The sequence below is a fragment of the Bufo gargarizans genome, chromosome 10 (genome assembly GCF_014858855.1).
Source record: "Bufo gargarizans isolate SCDJY-AF-19 chromosome 10, ASM1485885v1, whole genome shotgun sequence".
NCBI lineage: Eukaryota > Metazoa > Chordata > Amphibia > Anura > Bufonidae > Bufo > Bufo gargarizans.
In genome coordinates, this window is record NC_058089.1 from 73505169 (window position 1) to 73521736 (window position 16568).

The following is a 16568-nucleotide window of genomic DNA, read 5'->3' on the forward strand; positions in this document are numbered from 1 at the left end:
TCTTCATTACTTTACTACATAGCTCCGCCTCCTGTTCTGGTCACATGATGGTGAAGTCATCGCAGGTCCTTCACCCCTCTCTTCTCTGCTGAGCTCCGCCTCCTGCACGTGACATCATGGCAGGTCCTACAGCTCCAGTAGAAGAGTGTTGCTGGTGTCCGGAGCGGTCAGTTTGCAGAGCAGCACTGTGGTAATGATTTGTGTTATGTGTACAGGGAGGGGGCCTTACACTGTATCCGCCTGTTCGCTTCCACGGACGTTCAGCTGAACAGCAAGCACTGAAGCAGGGGGCCCCTTCGACAATGGGGGCCCTAGGCAATTGCCCAGTTTGCCCCCCCACACCAGCCCTGGTTGCTGCAGTGCTGCTCCCCAGCTTTCCTAGAGTCCTGATGGAGCAGGGTACATACATGTGGAAGGGGGGATTTAAAGCCCCATACAAAAAAAAAAAAATCTGCATGGAAATGCAAGCATGCCACGGATAATTATCTGCTTTAGGGCTCATGCACACGACCGTATGTGAATTATTGGGGTCTGCAAATCACAGATCTGCAAAACACGAATTCCAGCTGAGTGCATGCCACCATTTATTTTTTAACTTCTGTAGAAATGTCCTGACCTTGTCACCAAAATGGATTTGATTAGGACATGTTCTATCTGTTTGCAGCGGAACAGACATACAGATGCAGAAAGTACACTTTGCGCTGTCCGCATCTTTTGCAGCCCTAATGAAATAAATGGGTCAGCATCCAATCCGCAAAAAATGCAGATTGGATGCGGAGGGAAAGTACGGCCTTAAAATCTGTAGTCGCGAGGGTACGTTCACACCAGACCACTCATCGGGGAAATTCTGCATGAGGTTTTTGTGAAAAATTGCAGTTGCACAGTTTTTTGTGTAGTTCCATTGCTGCAGGAATTGCAGCTGGTCTTCTGCTGCTTTCAACGTTTGCAAAGCACACAGGCTTGGACAGACCCACAGGGGAACAGCCAAATCCCCCATGTGGACCCCTGAGGCAGGATTGGGCCCCCAACCCCTACATAAGTTGGGCACAGCACAGTACACTTGCTGTACTAACTACAAATAGGCAGCATCTCAGCCAGCAATGGCGGACTGGGAACTTAAAGTGGCCCTGGAAAAAAAACAAATGTGGCCCCAATGTTGTGAGTGGGTCCAAATTTACAGAATGTCGGGCAACACAAGTAGACGGGGACCATAAAAGTTGGCAGGATCATTAATACCACAGTGCAGCACAAATACCTACCCAGAAGCTGTCCCTCTGTGGTGGCCATCAATAGCTGCCACGTTCTGTTCTCCTCCAATTGTCTCTGATGTGGATATGGAGCAGGGTGCTTGGGAGGTGAGATGTGGGCCACAACACTAGGCCAGCCCTACCTTCTGCATTCTGCCTGGACTTCCTCTAATAATGACCCATATAGTTCCCCCTGTAGTATATACATGGCCATCAGCAGTGAGGAGGGCTTGGGTGGCCCTATGGCCATCAGCCCACCAGGAAAATTCCCTATGGCCAGTCTGCCACTGTCAGCCATTCTATCTTCAAATAACAATTTGGGTACCCAGGCCCTCCCAGATTGCAGATTTCTTAAAGGGACACTACCATTAATAAGGGGGGAGTTAAAAAACCTCAATATTAATAAAAAACACTTTTTTTTTTAGCATTTTAGCTGTTTTCTTTTTCATTTCAGCAGTACTATGCCATTGAATATTACATTTAAAATATTTTACTTCTGTAGCAGTCAGCACGAATCATAAGACATCCTATCTAGATAGGTAATCATTGTCAGTTTACTGCTGCTGTAAAGGGAACATGTTATTGCAGTGGCTGGGTATGGGGTGGCCCCAACGCTACGCTGGGTCTCCCAGACACCAGAAGGGTGTCACCAAGTGTTGTTGCTCTCCGGAAAGGATGGCAAGGGGTGGTGCAGAGTATCCCTGTATCAGCATCATTTCTGGTCACTCAATAGTCTGGCAGAGTCTCCTCTTCTACAGTAAGCACTGTTCCCTAAGTGCAGAACACTACGGGCTCTGATTGCTCTCCTTATATACAGTTTCTAGCTGAACTAGAACCTTCTAGAGCAGGGATGCCGAACCTGCAGCCCTCCAGATGTTGCAAAACTACAACTCCCAGTGTTCCGCTCTCAGAACACTGACTATGTGTGGTCCTAAACGGACAGCTAAACACTTGTCCAAGACTCCAGTAAACAGAAGCCCACTGCTTGTGTTGTCTACCAAAGGAATCAAACTTTATTTAAAAAATTTTTTTTTTTTGTGTGAAACTGAAATACAATAACAACATATCAGTATACATAGAATAAACTAGTATAGCATAACTAACAGAAAACACCACAGAAAGGCATTTACAGGTGATGAAGTCTCAAGCCCCTTTGGGAGAGATGCAGACAAGTTGCATCCATAGATAATAGCAATCTAAAATGGCTGAAGACACTTCCTAGACCAAGGGTCTGTCACTGTGGGGAGTGGGGGAAACCCCCCACCATACAATGTTAAAGGGATAGGGGTAGCAGCAGGCTGCCAAGAAAAGGGAGCTGGTCACCTCCTATAGCATCCCTAAATCTGGCCCTGTTCTCCTAACTGTATGAGCCGACCCTTAAGGTAGGAGGGCCTATACACTGGAAACCTCAGAGCCTTGAAATCCCTGAATATCCCTGAGGTTAGGAGACAGGGACAAGAGACAACCAGGTTCATCCAAGACACGGATGAACCAGAGTCTCCAGAAGCCTAGCTGCAGGGAAAAGTGGAGACTCTGGTTCATCCGTATCTTCGTTGAACCTGGTTGTCTCTTGTCCCTGTCTCCTAACCTCGAGGATTTCAGGGTTCTGAGGTTTCCAGTGTATGGGCCCTCCTACCTTAACCACCTCAGCCCCCCTAGCTTAAACACCCTTAATGACCAGACCACTTTTTACAATTCTGCACTACACTACTTTCACGGTTTATTGCTCGGTCATACAACTTACCACCCAAATGAATTTTGCCTCCTTCTCACTAATAGAGCTTTCATTTGGTGGTATTTCATTGCTGCTGACATTTTTACTTTTTTGTTATTAATCGAAATTTACAGATTTTTTTGCAAAAAAATGACATTTTTCACTTTCAGTTGTAAAATGTTTCAAATAAAACTACATTTCTATATACATTTTTATCTAAATTTATTGTTCTACATGTCTGATAAAAAAATGCAATAAGTGTATATTTATTGGTTTGCGCAAAAGTTATAGCGTTTACAAACTATGGTACAAAAATGTGAATTTCCGCATTTTGAAGCAGCTCTGACTTTCTGAGCACCTGTCATGTTTCCTGAGGTTCTACAATGCCCAGACAGTAGAAACACCCCTCAAATGACCCCATTTCGGAAAGTAGACACCCTAAGGTATTCGCCGATGGGCATAGTGAGTTCATAGAAGTTTTTATTTTTTGTCACAAGTTAGCGGAAAATGTTTTTTTTTTTCTTACAAAGTCTCATATTCCACTAACTTGTGACAAAAAATAAAAACTTCCATGAACTCACTATGCCCATCACGGAATACCTTGGGGTGTCTTCTTTACAAAATGGGGTCACTTGTGGGGTAGTTATACTGCCCGGGCATTTTAGGGGCCCTAATGCGTGAGAAGTAGTTTGAAATCCAAATGTGTAAAAAATGCCCTGTGAAATCCTAAAGGTGCTCTTTAGAATTTGTGCCCCTTTGCCCACCTAGGCTGCAAAAAGTGTCACACATGTGGTATCGCCGTACTCAGGAGAAGTTGGGAAATGTGTTTTGGGGTGTCTTTTTACATATACCCATGCTGGGTGAGAGAAATATCTCTTTTTTTACATACAAAGTATTTGCCAAAGCATATGAACACCACCGCCCCCTCAGCTCATAAGCCTCGGCAAACATATTTTTTACTGCAGAGGAGAAATCTCGTCTTGCAGCGCCGCATACACCGACTTTTGTGTAATCTGACAGCAGCGCAATGCTTCTGTCAGAATGCACATCAGTGCTGCAGCTGGTCGATCGGTTGGTCCACCTAGAAGGTAAAAAAAAAGAAAAAAAGATAAAACCAGGCCGCAACGCAATAAATTTATTAACATGAACTTTATAATAACATTTGAACAGAACATTAACTTTTATTAACTTTGGGAACAGAACATTAACTTTTTTGCTTACCGGTGATTTTTTTTTTGTTTTGCTTTTTTTACCTTTTATAGGACAAACCTCTCCAGATCATGACTAAGAACACCATTGTTCAAAATGCGTAGATCTTGGGGATTAAGTGGGAGTCAGTATCACTGTTTGCTGTGTCCACCTGTATCTTGGTGATGAATAAAGACCAGGAATTTTCATTACGTTCGTTCTGGTGCTGGAGCATTCTTTTTACTTTGTGCAAAACCTCTCCTTCCCCATGGGACAATGTGCAAAGCGCAAATCGCCCAGAGATGTGGCGAAGTACATTATGCACTTTGTCCCAGGTGAAAGGAGAGGTTTGCAGCAGCTCTGTGTGAATGGGCCCTAATAGCCCTGTGTGCCTGTGCTGTGAGATGCAATCCCTATGCTAAGTTTACCTGTGTGTGGTACTTCCAGAAACACTCCCCTAAGCATAGGGCAGGTTGGTCAGGGCAGTCAGGACAGAAATAGCGGGTGTGACGCCTTATACCACTCCTGCTACAGACACAACATTTTTTCCGGGGTGGCGGTTGGTTTAAGGTACCAGCAACGACACTGGGGAAATGTCGCTCGTGTAGACGGCTCACTACACTGGTGGATGGGGCCACGGAACCTCCTGGGTACAGGAGGTTCTCGATGATCTCTTCCTGAAATTTGAGGAAGGATCTTGTTCTTCCAGCCTTACTGTAGAGAACAAAACTATTATATACAGCCAATTGAATCAAATATACAGACACCTTCTTATACCAGCATCTGGTTCTGCGGGAAAGTAAATAGGGAGCCAACATCTGGTCATTGAAGTCCACCCCTCCCATGAGCGAATTATAGTTGTGGACACAGAGGGGCTTTTCAATGACACTGGTTGCTCATTCATATTGGATTGTCGTGTCTGCATGAATGGAGGAGAGCAGGGCCGGCCTTTGGGGTGTGCGGGCTGTGCGGCCGCACAGGGCGCCATAGCAACAGGGGCGCTGGGCGGCCGACAGCTCGCAATGTATATGCGGCAGGCGAGGCTGCACTTGTGTTCTACCTCGGGGCGCCCCCTCCATCTCCCCCTCCCCTGTCTGACCTGATTCCTCCTCCCCTGTGTCTGACCTGCCTGCTGCCCCCGCCGCTGCCAATAAGAAGAGAGACGGGAGGAGGAGGGGAGGGGCTGTGGCCACTGTGCCACCAACGTTTCTTATAAAGTTATACAAATACAGGAGGCGGGTGCCGGAATCAAATAGCCGGCACCCGACCTCTGTGACAGGGAGCTGCGATCAGCGGCAGTTGAGTTAACCCTTCAGGTGCGGTACCTGAGGGGTTAACTGCCGCTGATCGCAGCTCCCTGTCACAGAGGTCGGGTGCCGGCTATTTGATTCCGGCACCCGCCTCCTGTATTTGTATAACTTTATAAGAAACGTTGGTGGCATAGTGCGCCCCCCTCCCCCCCCAACATCCCAGTATAAGAAACGTTGGTGGCACAGTGCACCCCCCCCAACACCCCAGTATAAGAAACGTTGGTGGCACAGTGGGAAGTGCCAATGAGGGTTAAAAAATAATTAAAAAAATTAACTCACCTCCTCCAGTTGATCGCGTAGCTGCCGGTCTCCTGTTCTTTCTTCAGGACCTGTGGTGACGTCACTGAGCTCATCACATGGTCCATTACCATGGTGATGGATCATGTGATGGATCATGTGATGAGAACAGTGATGTCACCACAGGTCCTTTGACAGGTCATGAAGAAAGAACAGGAAACGATCAATTGGAGGAGGTGAGTTAATTATTTTTTTATTTTTTAACCCTCATTGGCACTGCCCACTGCACCACCAATGTTTATTATATGGGGGTGTTGGGGGGGCCCACTGCGCCACCAATGTTTATTATACTGGGGTGTTGGGGGGGTGCACTGCGCCACCAATGTTTATCATACTGGGGTGTTGGGGGGGCGCACTGCGCCACCAATGTTTATCATACTGGGGTGTTGGGGGGCGCACTGCGCCACCAATGTTTGTTATATTGGGGGGGCCCACTGCGCCACCAATGTTTATTATACTGGGGTATTGGGGGGGGCGCACTATGGGCCAGTGCACAGGTGCGGTGATCGGATGGATGTTCTCAGCTGGACACCGGCCGACACTGCGCATGCGCTGGGAGCCTCACCAGCGGTTAGGGTAGGGAAAAAGCACTGGCCCGTACGTAATTTTTCCCTTCCCTAACCGCTGGCGAGGCTCCCGGTGCATGCGCAGTGTCGGCCGGTGTCCAGCTGAGAACATCCATCCGATCACTGCGCCTGCACACTGGCCCATAGTTTTTCCCTACCCTAACCGCCGGCGAGGCTCCCGGCGCATGTGCACTCTGCTGTGAAATTTCCCTAACCTGTCATTGTGCGCCTGCACGGCGCTGCACACCTCCTCACGTCATGTCCGGTGCGACCGGAAGTGACGAAGGTAGGGAAATCTCACGAAGTAGGGAAGTATAACATTACACCGGCCTTTGGGGTGTGTGCGGGCTGGTAACTACTTGGTTGGATAGTCAGCCAGCCTATGCCATGATGCCAGCAACAAGCAGTGTTTTTTTTTTTTTGGGGGGGGGGGGGGGGCGCCACAAGGTTAGCTCGCACAGGGCGCCTGAACACCTAAGGCCGGCCCTGGAGGAGAGCATGTAAACGTCACACTTGACTCTCCATTTCACCGCGAGCAGTTCTTCGTTACACAAGGCGGCCCTCTCCCCCCTTGCAAGACGGGTGGTACCGAGCCATTGGGGGAAGCCCCAGCGACTAGGTCGCGCGGTGCCACAGCAGCCAATCTATTCTAAAAACAAATGCCTGAAGAGGGGCACACTTGTTTAAAAATTGTCCACATAAAGATGGTACCCCTTGCCAAATAAGGGTGACACCAAGTCCCAGACTGTCATCCCATTGCTCCCCAGATAGGCAGGGCAACCGACCGGCTCTAGGGTCTGATCTTTGCCCTCATAGACACAAAATTTGTGCGTATAGCCTGTGACCCTTTCACAGAGCTTATATAATTTGACCCCATACCGGGCGCACTTGCTTGGGATGTATTGTTTGAAGCCAAGGCGCCCGGTAAAATGTATAAGGGACTCGTCTACGCAGATGTTTTGCTCAGGGGTATACAAATCCGACAGCGCCATCCCCCTCTGCTGCCCTTGAAGCGGATCCTGCGCAACTTGTGGTCTAGCAACACGGGGCCGGGTACGCCTGGTGGTATCAGGGAGCTCAACCTCCTCGTCCGAACTTTGGGTCAGACTGCCACTGCTTTCTACAGGTTCGTATTCTGACCCGCTAATATCGTCAGATGAGGGTTCCCATTCCTCATCCGACTGGGTCAGAAGCCTGTAGGCCTCTTCAGAAGAATACCCCTTATTTGCCATTTAGACAACTAAATTTAGGGGGTATTCCCTGATACTACCCAAGAAAAAAAGCAAGCCTGTCTTACAAATGGGAGGCTAGCGAAGTACCAGAGGCCGCTGTGATTGATAAAAAATATCAAAACAGATTTTTTTATCGCCGCAGCGCTTGTAAAGTGATTGTGCAGTGATAAAAAAAATATATATATTTGTCACTGCGGCGGGGCGGGCGTGGGTGAACGCACGTGTGGGCGACCGATCAGGCCTGATCGGGCAAACACTGCGTTTTCGGTGGAGGGCGAGCTAAGGTGACACTAATACTATTATGGATCTGACTGTGATCAGTTCTGATCACTTACAGATACTATAAAAGTACAAATGCTGATTAGAGATACGTTAATCAGCGAATCAGTGACTGCGGTGCGGTGGGCAGGGCGCTAACCGACGCCAACTACCTAACAAAGGGGCCTAAACTATCCTAAACCTAACCGTGAATACTAGTGAAAAAAAAAAGTGACAGTTTACACTGATCACTTTTTTCCCTTTCACTAGGTGATTGACAGGGGCGATCAAGGGGTTAATTGGGGTGATGGGGGGTGATCTGGGGGCTAAGTGTGCTGTTTGGTGTACTCACTGTGAACTGTGCTCCTCTGCTGGGACCACCCGACGAAAAGGACCAGCAGAGGAGCACAGAAGCCATTTAACACCTTTATATTTATAAATATAAGGTGTTAAATGGCTTCTGATTTGTTTTTTTGAAAATCACCAGCCTGCCAGCACTGATCATTGGCTGGCAAGCTGGTGACGAAATACTTTTTTAACTTTTGCCGACCCGCAATGCGCATGCGCGGGCTGGCTCTGCCTGAAATCTCACGTCTCGCGAGATGACGCACCAGCGCGCCTAGGAGGAATAACAGGGCCGCCGCCGGGACGCATCCCTGCGTGCGGCGGTCCTGTAGTGGTTAAAGGGGTTATCCCATCTTAGACAATGGTGGCATATCACTAGGATATGCCCCCATTGTCTGATAGGTGCGGGTCCTAGCTCTGGGATCCACACCTACAAGGAGAACGGAGCGGAGAAACTTGAGGAGAGCGCATTGCGCATGCGCAGCCCCTTCCATTCATTTCTATGGAGCCGCCGAAAATAGCCGAGCACTGGCTCAGCTATTTCCGTCGGCCCCATAGAAATGAACGGTCCCATTCACTTCAATGGAAGAGGCGGGGAGCTGCGCCTGGTGGTGGACGGACCCTGGTAAACCCGGGGTCTTCCAGCCACAACTCTCCCCGGCTCCGTTCCCCTTGTAGACAATCAGACAATGGGGGGCATATCGTAGCCATATGCCCCCATTGGTTAAGATGGGATAACCCCTTTAAGGGTCGGCTCATACAGTTAGGAGAACAGGGCCAGATTTAGGGATGCTATAGGAGGTGACCAGCTCCCTTTTCTTGGCAGCCTGGTCTAGCTGCTACCCCTATCTCTTTTACATTGTACGGTGGGGGGTTTCCTCCACTCCCCACAGTGACAGGATCATTTCCCGCCTAAGTGATTTTCATAACCTGGTTAAGGCTGACACTTTTGCCACTAGATGGCAGTTATAAACGACATAACCTATATAGATAACTATAACTTAACGGGGTTGTCCGGGTTCAGAGCTGAACCTGGACATACCCTTATTTTCACCCAGGCAGTCCCCCTGAGGCTAGCATCGGAGCATCTCATGCTAAATCGCGCAGGGCAAGCTTCCGCCCGGCAGTGTGTTCGGTGACATCACCGGCTCTGATGGGCGGGCTTTAGCTCTTCCCTAGCTGTTTTACTGGCTAGGGCAGCGCAAAATCCCTCCAATCAGTGCCGGTGACGTCACAAGATCTCCCAAAAATGCCTTTGCCCTGCGCGATTAAGTTCAGGGCAAAGGAGAGCATGAACTGCTCCGAAGCTCAAGTCAGGGGGGGCAGCCTGGGTGAAAATGGGGTATGTCTGGATTCAGCTCTGAACCCGGACAACCCTTTTAATTAGCCTGAAAAGGCAGCACACCCATCATGCCTGGACAGCCTACAGCAGGGATCAGCAACCTTCAGCACTCCAGCTGTGGTGAAACTACAACTCCCAGCATGCACACCTCCTTGGCTGGTCCCAGAACTCCCAAAGGAGTTAATAGAGCATGCTGGGAATCGTAGTTTCACAACAACTGGAGTGTCGGAGGTTGCTGATCCCTGACCTACGGCTATCAGTCTACAGCAGGGCATTTTGGGAGTTGTAGTTTTACAACAGCTGGAGGGCCGCAGGTTGGGCATCCCTGTTCTAGAGGGAGTGGTGGAGTGGAAAACTCAGTGAAAACAAATACAATGCTATACTTTCCGTCTCTTATAGACTTCCATTAGAGCCTCAGTAATAATGGCAACGACAGCAGTTTTTCTAGTCAAAAACAAGTCTTCAGACATAAACCAGAAATCCAAAAGGTCAGTTTGTTGGGTTTTGGTGGTAAACAAGTCTGGCTTTTTCTCTCCAAAACATGCTTATTTAAACCTTATGGTAGCTGTGGAAAATAACCAGCTTCTCATTATTAGCTAAAGTCTCTCAGTGTTCATTAACCCTTTCCACAGTGCTGCACGAATAAACACGATATACACTGAACAAAAATATAAACACAACACTTTCGGTTTTGCTCCCATTTTGCATGAGCTGAACTCAAAGATCTGAAACATTTTCTACAGACACAAAAGACCCATTACTCTCAAATATTGTTCACAAATCTGTCTCAATCTGTGTTAGTGAGCACTTCTCCTTTGCCGAGATAATGCACGGCCCCATATTGCAAGGATCTGTACACAATTCCTGGAAGCTGAAAACATCCCAGTTCTTGCATGGCCAGCATTCTCGCCGGACATGTCACCCATTGAGCATGTTTGGGATGCTCTGGATTGGCGTATACAACAACGTGTTCCAGTTTCTGCCAATATTCTGAAACTTCGCACAGCTATTGAAGAGGAGTGGACCAACATTGCACAGGCCACAATCAACTCTATGCCATGGAGATGTGTTGCACTGCGTGAGGCAAATGGTGGCCACACCAGATACTGACTGGTTTTCTGACTCCCCCCAGTAAGGCAAAACTGTGCACATTTCAGAGTGTCCTTTTATTGTGGGCAGTCTAAGGCACACCTGTGCAATATTCATGCTGTCTAATCATCACCTTGATATGCCACACCTGTGAGGTGGGATGGATTTTCTCGACAAAGGAGAAGTGCTCACTAACACAGATTTAGACAGATTTGTGAACAATATTTGAGAGTAATGGGTCTTTTGTGTATGTACAAAATGTTTCAGATCTTTGAGTTCAGCTCATGCAAAATGGGAGCAAAACCAAAAGTGTTGTGTTTATATTTTTGTTCAGTGTATATCACAACAAATATATAAAATTCAGTTCCACAGTATTGAATAGTATACGTTAACCCTTTAAAGTTAAATAAAGTAAGGAGTTGATGACATTGTTTAGGAGAAGCAGGGACAAATGTACAGACTTCAAATGATCCCTTCTCCAGGGCACTACATAATCTGAAGGGTAATTGTCATGCTAATGCTAGATAAAGAATTGGGATAACAGTATGACAGCTCTATTGTTCTCTTCATGGGCCTAGATAAAGATGCAGACAGAAGTGCATTACATTGATCAGTGTGATGATCTAATTGAGCCACTCATCCTTTTTCCTTTTCTGGTCACATTGAATGGTCTGACTGTGAATGTCAAGCGAGACTGCTGTGCTAAAAGTCCAAACAAAAAGGAAGTTGAAAAGCTAGGCCAAGAAGCAAAATACATGGAGCGACTTCAAAAAATGATATCCAGAAAATCTTTTGTAAAAATAATTTTTCACAATGGATCTCCATTTTTTCGTGTTCAGTCTTATTTTAGCAGTTAAAAACTTCCTTGCTCTGCAGTTGTTTATGCTGGTATGAGCCTTATCTTTCTTTTTGGTGGCAGAATTGTCTGTGCATTTAGTATTGTCCCAGGACATTGCCCACTTTGTTCTTTTTCTCCCTAGGACAGGTCTGGTGGTATGACGGGACCTTCATTATGTGCAGATATTTGATTAACAGTAACACCCTCACTATCCACAGCCGTGGACATTGTATGAGTATCATTTCCTTTGTATGTTGTCCTGAACAAGCTCTTGACCTTTTTTATGATGGTTGATTTCTTGAATAGGCTAGTACGCTGCCTGCCCTGACCTCAGCCTGCCTCTTGACTATGTGTAGCATCTAACCCCTCAGTGCTTTGTACCAGTGTCTCTGATCCTCATGGGCTGCTTACTAAACCAGAACTATTCTAGGAGGTAGCTGTTTGGTTGGTTCCCAGCAGTGAAGTTTAGATTTCTGTACATGGGTTAAAAGTGGAATATCAAGGGAGCACCAGGACAATGCACTTAGGTTTAGCCAAAAGCCAATCCAGTTAGTTGGCACAGTGAGTCCACACCCACTGTCCTTAACACTGTCCATAACAGCTGAGATCAGAAAGCGTCCCTCCGGTCCCACGGGTCATATGATTGCTCGGGGCTTTGAGTCTGAGAGACCCGCTGGGTCTTATTAGGGTCTTATTAGACCCAGATCAGCTCTGCTGTAAACTTGTACAGCGCTGTATAACCTCTCTGGGGGCTGTATTCTGCCAGTAATAGGGGCTACTATGTCAGCCCCAGTTACAGGAGAAATCAGCACTTAAAAATTGTCCACAAAAGTTTTGTAAGACCCAATAAGGGCACAAAGCATAAAAGCTGAAAATTTTCAATATAAAAACTGCCAAAAAATGTCAAACTGCAGCTTGTAGCTCTGCCCCTAGCAACAATAACCATATATTCCACATATCAAAAGGATCAGAAAGGGAACATAATGAAACTATATATTTTAGTTGCATGTTGTGCTAGTAACAAAAAATATTTTTGAAAAAACATGAAAAATAGACTTTCTCCACTTTTTTTTTTTTTTTTTTTCCCTGGTTATAATAAAAATAAAAACAAAAAACAAGACTAATAATGACAAAAAAGCCCTATGTATGGCCTAAAAAAGGTGATTTACCTAACTGAAAGGAAACAAATTATGGCTTTCAAAGTCATATGTACTGAAAATAAATGGAAAATGCTCCTGGTCAAGAAGAAGGGCAAATGGCCCGGTCTAGAAGTGGTTAATAGCACAGTAGTGAGCTAATCCTGCGTTACAAAGAAAACTTGTACTGTCCAGGAAAGAAATGACAGGTCTAACTACCAATTTGCCATTTTATAAAAATTCAGGCCCAAAAACAGAATTGTCACCGCCAGATCTCTGAGACGCTCTGACAGACGTTCTTCAGTACCTCTTGCTTGAGGTTCTTTTGTTTTGGCTTCGTTTTGTCATCTTGTTTCCCTCTCTCAGCTGTCATCTAGTTGCACTGATTGCATCCCTTTATATCCCCTCCCATACTGCATCACTTTGCGGTTTATACAACTTCCTGGATTGTGCTCACTGCTAGATGCTGCAACTACTGGTTCCTCAGATAAGTCTGTTCTTTTATTTGTGTTTTCCTGTTGGCTTGATCCTAGGTGACCCTGACTTCCTCCATATTAAGTGCAGGGAGTCGGTGGTACGAGGGCATGCAATTATCTATCATAAAGATCTTTGCATGGGCTGAGCAGTCAGGGAGAGCTCTAGGGCTTTTATAGGGCTTACCCTTATGTTCCTTAGTTTGGGATCAGCTCCAGTCGGATCTTTATTTGTCTTCTAGTTTTCTGCAACACCATCCGTGACAAGAATTTACTAAAGCCCTTAGAAAACGACTCTTTGCTAGGAATACTCAGCTTTCCTGGATTCCTTAGATCTCATCCAGATTTTTTTGGGAAGTGATATACTGTCTGGAGCCTAGTAGAATATGAGAGGTATTTTGCGGAAACATAACGCTTCCCTATCACTTTTCCAGTCACTGTCTTACATACCCTCCCCCTTTGTTCGATTCTGCAGGGTTGGACCTGTAGCTATCAAGCAGTGTGTTCTGCATTCCCTTGTAGTTTGCCTGACCTGTGCTCAACTAAAAATGTAAAATTTTGTAACATAAGAAACCACTTTATGACTCTTCTGGCATTTCTGTCTTTTTCTTGTCTAATTTAAAGGGGTTGTCCAATGAAATATATTCCACATTTTCAAACCAGCACCTGAATCTAAATTCTTTTGTATTTGCATGTAATAAAAAATTTAGGGTAGCCACTGATCTATTCAATAAAATATATCTGTATAGCGCCACCTGCAGTTTGTTTTTCTATTTCTTTGTCCTGCTCACTGAGATGGCCGCACATGCTAACTTTCATCCTTCAACTGCCTCCTGAGCTGTGATAGGAAGAGCTGAGACACTCCTCCTGAGCTGTGATAGGGAGAGCTGAGACACGCCCCCTGAGCTGTGATAGGGAGAGCTGAGACACGCCCCCGGAGCTGTGATAGGGAGAGCTGAGACACTCCTCCTGAGCTGTGATAGGGAGAGCTGAGACACGCCCCCGGAGCTGTGATAGGGAGAGCATGGACACGCCCCCTGAGCTGCAGCAGAAAAGACCCTGCCCTTGAGCTTTCAGCTTGATATAAATCTAGCAGAGCAGTGAATGAGCAAATCTCTGGGTCCATGTGAGATACAGGGCTGGTTCTAGCTTTGTTAGAAAGAGATTGTCATGTCCTATATGATGTCTGATTTTAATTTTTTACATTAGTCATGGGATAACCCCTTTAAGTAAGAGTAAAATTGATTGTTTATTAGAAAATTAACCCTTGATAATAAACATTTTTATCCCTCCTCCCTTTAAAATGGAAGTATTAATTAAGGTTTATGATTTTGCTACAAACAGAAGTAATAGAGCACTATTAGTAATTGGGGACTATAATATGGTGATGGACGAAACTTTTGATCGATGTAGGATTGGCAATAAAAAATCGGGCACTATAAAATCCGCACTGAAAAATTTCACGGATGAGTTTGAGTGGTTGGACATTTGGCGATTACAGAATCCTAGAAATAGGAGATTCTCTTGCTACTCTAAATCACATAAAGTTATGTCTAGGATTGATATGACCCTTAGTAATAACTTAGGAGCACATTTCATTGATAAGATCAACTATACACATAAAGCATGATCATTGCCCACTTTTGGTCTGTACTAAGGGAGATACACGGGCAAGAGAAGCTCGTGTTAGAATTCATATAGATAGTTTAATTACACAGGATAGGTATGAAAAGATTTGCACTAAAATACTGGAATATTTTGACAAAAATATGGGCACAGTGGACACAAGGATTGTATGGGATGCAGGGAAAGCATACATGCAGTGAATTTTCTTGAAACATAACACAATGGTGAAGAAAACGTCAGAAAAAAAAATAGTGGATCTAGCATGAGTGGTTGGAGATAGTGAGAAAGAATATGTGGAGTATCCCACCGAAATTAATTTACAAAGGTGGGAGGAAAACTTGACTAACTATAATAATGAACTATATCTGTTAGCAGAACACCAAAAATTAAACTACGTTAAAAAATACTACACTCAGGGACATATACCAGGGAAATTGCTTGCATCATTAAGAAAAACAGAGAAGTAATAATTATATTTCCCATTTGGAGAATGACAAGGGACAGGTAGTCTCGGAACAAGAGGATATAATGCAGCTCTTTAGAGAATATTTTGCGGATATATACTCGAATAAAGGAAATGGAAATATAGTGGATATAAACAGGTTTTTGGGGAATATATCACTAAAACAGTTGTCGGAGCCACAGAGAGAACTATTGGAAGCAGGTATCTCGTTGGAGGAAATTAACAAGGCCCTTAGTTCCACACCGAAGAACAAGTCTCCAGGCTTAGATGGAATCCCTTTCGAGGTCTATAAAACTTTCAGTGGGGTGCTGTCGCACAGGCTCCTGGAAATGTGGGAGGTTTCGGGGGAGTGTGGTATACTACCTGATTCTTTACGAGAGGCGTTGATAACGTTGATCCTGAAAACAGGGAAAAGTCCAAAGAAACCTGACTCGTATCGTAATAATCGTGATAATAAACTCTTGGCAAAGATTCTAGCAAGTAGATTAAAAGAGGTGATATCTATGGTAATTCATGGCGATCAAACAGGCTTTATGCCAGATAAATCTATATCAGAGAATATCAGAATATGCTACATAAATATCCAAATTAAAGGTGCCAATACCAGTCAACGTCTAGTGGTCTCACTGGATGCGAGTAAGGCATTTGACACAGTAGAGTGGCCCTTTATGGTAGCCACTCTAAGGAAAATTGGGTTTGGGAATAACTTTATAGCTTGGGTTGAGCTTCTATATACAGACATAACAGCAAGAATTTCAATTAATGATGAGATATCGGACCCAATTAACATCAAGAGGGGGTATGACAGAGGTGTCCATTAGCCCCGCTTCTTTTTGCTATTGTAGTGGAACCTCTCGCCGCTCGGATAAGAATATAGTGGGTTTCAAATTTGGTCAGCCCGAGGAAAAAAATTATTTGTATGCGGACGATCTGATGCTGTTTGTAGGGTCCCATGACTCCCTGCTTCGATCAATTGCAACATTCGATAGTTACGGGAAGGTGGCTGGTCTGTCCATAAATTGGAATAAATCAGCCTGTATACCATTAGATCCAATCGGGAACTTTATCCCTGGTTGCTTGAAGATTATAAAAGAGGGAGAGAATTTGCAGTATTTGGGAATACAGATATCATTTAACCCTCAAGACTAGATAAAAATAAATTTAGTTCCCACAATAGCGAAAATTAGAAATAAGATACGCATTTGGAAAAAACTACCCCTGTCTATGTCTGGTAGAATTTTGCTGATTCAGATGTGTCTACTCCCAATGATAAACCATATTTTATGGTTTATCATTGGAAGTAGACACAATCGAAATCCCTAAGAAATATTATAAGATAATACAGAGTCTCCTGAGTGATTTAATTTGGAGGGGTAGAAGGACAAAAATGAGATTACAACTGTTACAACTGCCGACTGGAGAGGGTGGTCTGGCAATCCCTGAC